Here is a 7241-nt window from a genome sequence, read left to right as displayed (position 1 = left end):
ATAGTTTCAAAGTCGAAATCAGGAAGAGAATGTCCTCTCTCCCACCCCTGAAAACCACATAAATACATGTGGCTGTCGGCACCTTTTTTGGTAGCAACACTGGGAGTTTATCAGGAAATGATGATGAGTTTCTGCTTTGAGGTGAGTTTGATTTTCTGGTTCTTTGTATTAGCAAATCTGAATTCTTACACTTATACTATACTATATATATATATATATATATATGTATATGTGTATGTATGTATATATATATATATATATATATATATATATATATATATATATATATGTATATATATATATATATATATATATATACATACACACACACACACACACATATACATATATCATATATATATATATATACATCTATATATATATATATAAATATATATATACACATATACACACACACACACACACACATATATATACATTTAACTGTTGGATTGAAGAGATCAAACACCTCATAATGGAATGAGTGCTGAGTCAAAGTCTGTGTTTAAGTGTTTCATTTCCACTCAAAGTAACTAAAATGATTATAAAAGTTTCAAGATTAATAGAAAACTACAGTGTCTTTGCTTTGAAATGATCTGACATTTAGGATTGAAATTTGCACAGGGCACATGGTTCCAGTCTCTCTGCATGGAGTTTTCATGTTCTCCCTTTGCATGTGTGGGTTCTCTCCAGGTGCTCCAGCGTGAGCTGATGTCTGTCTCCCGGCGTTTTCCCTGCGATGGACTAGTAAATACAGGAAAGCATATAGAAAATTAATAGAAAGTTAGTGTGATCAATGAGCCTGAGCAACAACAGTGATGAGGACGGGATCCAGAGTTGAGACGACAATGTGCTGTTAAGCTTTTCTTAATGAAGCTGCTTCAACATTAAAGTTTCCCAGCAGCTCACGCTTCTTTAGCTTTTATTGAGCTGGAGGCAGCAGAGAAGTGTTAATCAATGCAGAACCAGAGCCGGTTGCCTTTACCTGCTAAATATGCATGTTATATAAAGCAGCCTCCGATAACCTGCCCAAATCTCATCACCTGATACATTTCTGAGTTGAACAGAAATCCAACCTGGTCGTCTGTCCATGAGAATGTCCGTATACTCGCCATTCTCACCCCCAAATTCCACTGCGTCTGTGTCCGGTCCGCTCCGACCTCCAGCAGCAAATACGTTGCTATTTTAATGACTGCAGCTGATTCCAGACTCCGTTCCGCCACGTTCGGATCCGCTCCGCTCCGTCAGTCCAAAATAGAGCCCAGGTCGATTTTTCTGTTCGGTCCGGTCCGACCAGGTCCCGGCACGCATAAATGTCCACAGTTCAGATCGCACCAAACAGGAAAGAGAACTCCAACAACCTCCGGCTTTACACAAAATAAAATCATTTTGTCTTTATTAAAAACTTTAAACTGTTCAAAGACGTTTTATTTGTCTTCACATTAATTTTTATCAGATATATCAAAAATAGACACACCATACTGACTAAAATATACACTTTAAAAAAATGGTACAAATAAAAACTAAAACACACTTTCAAGTTTTATATGACAAACTTCTGTTTTTCCTGTAATCAAGCTATAGTTGAACGTTTCTGAATATTTACACAGCTGCATATATGCCCCATTTCTAGGCTATTGTCCACAAATTTCATGTTTTCTACAAAACACATAATCAGGACCATGTATGCATTTTATTCTGAATGGCCTGAATGTGCTCCTCGTGCATGCGCTTCTCTGCTTCTCCGGCCGGGCGGAACAGAGGCGCAGCGGAGCGATCTGGAGCAGAGCGTTCGCTCTGGGTTTTGAGACTCCGGAGCGCAGCGGACCTGAACGGAGCGGGCGGACCGGAGCACACACGGACTCGTGGCCTGGCATGTGAGGTTTTCAGCGTTTATTTCCATGTAAACGGACATCGTTTTCAAAATGTAAATGTGAAATATTGTGGTGTAAATGGGGCCTGAGACACTGCTTTATACTGTTTATGGCTGTGTCTGATTGATAGACTCGCAGAAATAAAGCTGACTCTAAAAGCATGTAAGACCCGGGGGCCAAAACTGACCTGCAAGAAGTTCCAATCCGGCCCGAAAAACCGGCTAGCTAACAGGAAAAAATTTCAACGAAAATAACCATTTTTTTTAAAAAACTAATTTCTGAAAAGAAGCAGACAAAACACAACACTGAGACCCGAGCGGAGATATCAGTGATGCTGCCATGAAAGATGGAAAGTGAGCCTTAAAGCCTCACTGTCAGAGTTTGTGAAGAACGAAACAGCTGCAGGAGAAGTTTTGGGGACGTTTTGTTGTGTTTTGCACCAGAAGGTTCCATTAAATTTAGCTTTATGTTGAGAATGTCATCGTTTTACTTTGCTTGGTTTTGGTCCAAATAGATGTGTTCGTCACAAAAACTCAGCACCACAACAAAGAAAAGCTTTAAGTCTAAAGGTTTGTGTGGCTCGGTTTTACCGGTCCGGCCCACTCAAGATGAAATTGGGCTGAAGTAAAGTGTGTTTGACACCCCGGGTTACAACAAAGTGCCATATGAAGGGTTAAACTGCCTCTCTGTCAGCTGCTGGGTGTTGTGTGACAGTTAAATTTTGAGGAGGCGTGTAACGCAGGAATCTTACCTGGGTGGTTGCAAACATTCCAGAACACTGAGTGCAACAGCGGTGATTAAAAAAAACACACATCTTAAAGCGATACTTCAACATTTTGGCAAATTGGCCCATTTAGCGCAATTCCTTAGTCAATTCGAACAGCATACTTACTTTTTTTGTGAGGGCGAGCTGTTGTTTATTCAGAGGCGAGTCGGGGAAGGTTTTCTGGACGGACACAATGGAAGTGGATGGTATTTTTGTTCCCCCTCGTCAAACTCATCAAATACACAATCCAACAACCCCAAAACACTTTGGTGGACACGTTATAATCCGCACATTCACTACGCTGTGGAACACCAACAAATAATATTGTAGCGTTACGACACTGAAGCAAATACTGGGAACTACTTTTTCTTTTGAAATCACTACGCCCAGACGCCATGTTTAGTAAGTAGTTCCGTCTCAGCAATCTTCGCCTAAACAACTCAATCTGGTAATTTTGCATTAATATTTCACAGCGTAGTGAATGTGCGGATTATAACGTGTCCACCAAAGTGTTTTGGGGTTGTTGGATTGTGTATTTGATGAGTTTGACGAGGGGGAACAAAAATACCATCCACTTCCATTGTGTCCGTCCCGAAAACCTTCCCCGACTCACCTCTGAATAAACAACAGCTCGCCTTCACAAAAGACGTAAGTATGCTGTTCCAAATGAGTAAGGAATTGCGCTAAATGGGCCAATTTGCCAAAATGTTGAAGTATGGCTTTAAGAGCCTGGAGTGTTGAATCACTGAATCACGGCACACCTGTGGTGAGACACTCACAGCATCACCGAGGCACGTTTACATGGACCACGTATAATCCGCTTATATGGCGGAGCGGATTGTAAATGCGTCATGTAAACGCCCGAGTGGATCCGCTTCACTCGGAGCGGATTGTATTTTGGAGCCGATTGTACGAGGTGTGTTCACCGAACGACAATCCGCTCCGTGTTCTTTATAAACGCCGCCTGACAGCGGAGCGGGTTAAACAGGGGATTATTTGTTCTGCGAATGCGTTCCCCCATACGTAGTGACGTGTGACATGCACAGTAAACAGGAAGCAGGACAGTCAAAAACAAGCAGAAGAGCACGATGGTGGTTGAAAAACACTTTTTGAATAAAAAATCTCGACAGAAAAAACACTGGAGAGGCGAGATGGAATCAAATCGCGCAACAGCGAGTTGTATAAAGAGCTCCGTAGCAGAATATGGATTAACTGGTTCCCGTGTTAAGGAATGACGGCGGAGGTCTGTGTAAACACATGCTGATAACAGAAGTTGTTAAAGTCAGACTCACAAAAGACTTTAAACTTATACACTCACTGTAACTGTCGATAGCCGACGTTCGCAAGAACGACTACAAGTTTCAGTCTGTTGGTCACAAGTTAACACGGGCACCAGTTAATTCGAAACATCGACATGCGGAGCAGAGCTCACGCCGAGACGTGGCGCTCGACGGCGGTGCTCCGGCCAAGGGAGCACCACTCCTTCAGCAGGTATCATGGAGATGTTGGAACATTATTTGAGCAGATATGAGCAGATAAAAACACTCTGCTCGGCGCTGAGGACTGCTGCTGCAGAGAGGAAGACCTGGAAGTTCCTCGTGAGACTCTGTCCTCATGTCACAGGACGCTGTATGATCCGCTACACCCAGGGTCCTTGTAAACCAGGATTCATCGTGGATCGCTTTGTATGCCGTACATGAATACACTCGCGTTTAATACGATTGTTTACAATCAGATTGAAAAAAACACCATGTAAACTGGGCCAGTCTAAATATAACTGCAGCGTAAAACCTGCACAAACCACATTCCTGCCGCTTCCTCCACAGATCTCCACCGATCAAACCAGGACAGGCCGCGTCATGGGGGATGAAGGCACCTACGTGTGGGAACAGCAGTTCCCCGAGACCAGGCAGTCCCAGCCCCCGTCCTACGCCGACACGGAGCAGAGAGGTCACAGGTCAGAGAAGAGCAAGTGTCCGACGTGCTGCCTGAAGTTCAGGGACTGCCTGATGAGCCCCGAGTGCGGCCGGTGCCTGCAGATCTCCAGCGTCATCGCCTTCTGTGGGAGATGCATACGCATGTGGATGTGTAAGCCTCAAAAGATCTCTATCTATCTGAAAATTGAACATTTTTGGTAGTAATTGTGAAAAAAAATGTATATAAGCTTGGACTATTTTGAAGCTTATACCTGAAAACTTTAAGGTTTAAAGGTTATTGTGGCACTTACTTCATTCGTGAGGCTCAGTCAAGATGAAACTGACCTGCGAGCTTGTCTTTGTTGGATAAAAAGTGTTACAACTGAAGATAAGCCAATTCATGAAAATATCTTATTCTTAGCTGTTTAAGAAAAACTTTTTTTTTTTTTACATAATAGTGGAATTTAATTTTGAACAGATACAGAACAGCAATTCAGACTTAAAGGGGACATATAATGCTATTGTCAGCCACCTCATATCGGTCTCAGAAGCCCAAAAACATAGTATTTAAGTTTGTTTGTACCAAATTCATCCTTTGTTTGGAGTTTCAGCCGTCTAAAAAGTCACTCTGACAAGCCCGCCTCAGAACAGGCTCTGTGCGTTTTAAAGCGTCTGGCCACGCCCACTCTCTCACACACACACACACACACACACACACACACACACACACACACACACACACACACACAGTCTCGTATTTCTATCCTTGTGGGGACCTTCCATTGACTCCCATTCATGTCTAGCCCCTAACCCTGACCCTTACCCTAACCCTAACCCACACCACAACAAAGCCTAACCCTAAAGAAATGTTTTTGCACTTTTACTTTTTTCAGTAACAACAACATGGTCAAGAAAACACTGTTTCTCCTACTTAGGACCGGAAAAAGGTCCCCACAAGGCACGTCGTTCCACGTTTTGCTATCCTTGTGGGGACATTTGGCCCTAACAAGGATAGAAATACGAGAACACACACACACACACACACACACACACACACACACACACACACACACGGTGGGGCCACAGTCAGGGGGAGGAGTTAAATCCGCTTATTTCAGGATAAGCGGAGAAAACTCAAACTCGACCGTTTCGGCTTCAGTTTCTGTTTCATTTTTATAAAATGTGTTGTAGCAAGACAGGGAGGAAACAGACAGTTTTCAAATTTGATTCGTCATAATGAGGCTACGGCAACACATACTACTATAAGAAACTCTTCACAAAGTGAAAAAAAGCATAATATGTGCCCTTTGAAACAAAAAATAAAAAAGAAATATGAATGAATATATAAGCAAATAAAAAAATAAATGTTCGACAAAAAAAGAAATAAAACATTATCAAAAATATTCTTCACAAGGGGAATTTGCACTAACTGGGCCTTTAAAATAAATCTTAAAACTCAGTGTCTTTTAATGTGTTCAATCAGCATGAAATAACATCTTTTAGATGTAGTGAAAAAAATAACTTTTTTTAAATGAGTGACAAACAACTGTACAAGTTTGATATTTAGAAGGATAAAATTTCAAATTAATTCCTAAGCTGCCATGAAAGCCTTTCACACATGCTTATTTCTCTTGCAGAACCGGACGACCGTCAACCCCAGGATGTTTCTTCTCATCCTCCATCATCAAATCTCCCTGTACATGTTTCCCTCCTCCAGACTCTCTTTAATCTTCTGATTTCAGGCTATCAGACATAAACAAGCTTCAGTGGAAACTCTGTTATTGAAAGACACACATGACTGTGTGTGTGTGTGTGTGTGTGTGTTTTTGTGTGTGTGAAAAGGTCACTTTAATCTATATATTTTTGTAAAGACGTTCACTTGTCAGTGCTATCTGATGGATTCCTGTTCGATAAAAATGGTACCGTGTACAGAATTGTATATTTTATAGCTTAGCTGTTTTCTTTAATGTAAAATAAATGGAACAATGTCATTCTTGAAAAGGTGAAGAAAAGAAATGTGTGCGTATGGAGAAGTAAACATTGCAATAAATACTGTAAATCCAATGTGTGAAATGTTCATTATTTCAACTAACACAACAGAAAATAAATAAATCTCATCCTAAGGATTCACTCTCTCCTCCCCTTTGCCCATATTTTTTGTAAATATAACAATCAATTCATTGCTATGCCGACGACACTCAACTCTGCTTTTCCAGCAAAACTCAAATGTGGCGCCACATGTTGAGTTTAGCGTTAAGTGGATAGTTTCTTTTTTTGGATAGTGGATCATATTTTTTTGGTAGCAACACTGGAAGTTCATCAGGAAATGATGATGAGTTTCTGCTTTGAAGTGAGTTTGGTTTTCTGGTTCTTTGTATTAGCAAATCTGAATTATTTTTTATTGATTTATTTATTCATGGTGTTGGTACTGATGAAGTTTTTTTTTCTTTTGTTACAGGATTCCAATACATTTAAGTGTTGGATTGAAGAGATCAAACACCTCATAATGGAAGGAGCAGTGGCGGCGCCCGAGTATTTTTTCTGGTGGGGCTGAGGCGGGGCTGACCCATATTGTGGCAGGGCTAAAAAATGCCTGAACTTCAATGTGAATGTATATTTAAAATAAAACAACACCCCGGCTCGATCTAGATGCAGTGAGAACACGGTCGCTCCCTGGGTCGAGCC

The 7241-nt window shown here is 41.3% G+C and overlaps 1 long non-coding RNA gene across 1 annotated transcript; it reads left to right on the top strand.

The window, feature by feature from the left end:
* Positions 1-1768: 1768 nt before the first annotated feature.
* Positions 1769-6636, top strand: LOC115393858 (uncharacterized). The gene is made up of 3 exons (XR_003931976.1): positions 1769-1877; positions 4467-4728; positions 6194-6636. It is a non-coding gene; the product is annotated as an uncharacterized LOC115393858 (long non-coding RNA).
* Positions 6637-7241: the final 605 nt, after the last annotated feature.

Source organism: Salarias fasciatus, chromosome 8, assembly GCF_902148845.1.
Source record: "Salarias fasciatus chromosome 8, fSalaFa1.1, whole genome shotgun sequence".
In the NCBI taxonomy this organism is placed as follows: Eukaryota; Metazoa; Chordata; class Actinopteri; order Blenniiformes; family Blenniidae; genus Salarias; species Salarias fasciatus.
Note: the sequence above shows the minus strand (reverse complement) of the source record. Positions and strands in the feature narration are given on the sequence as shown.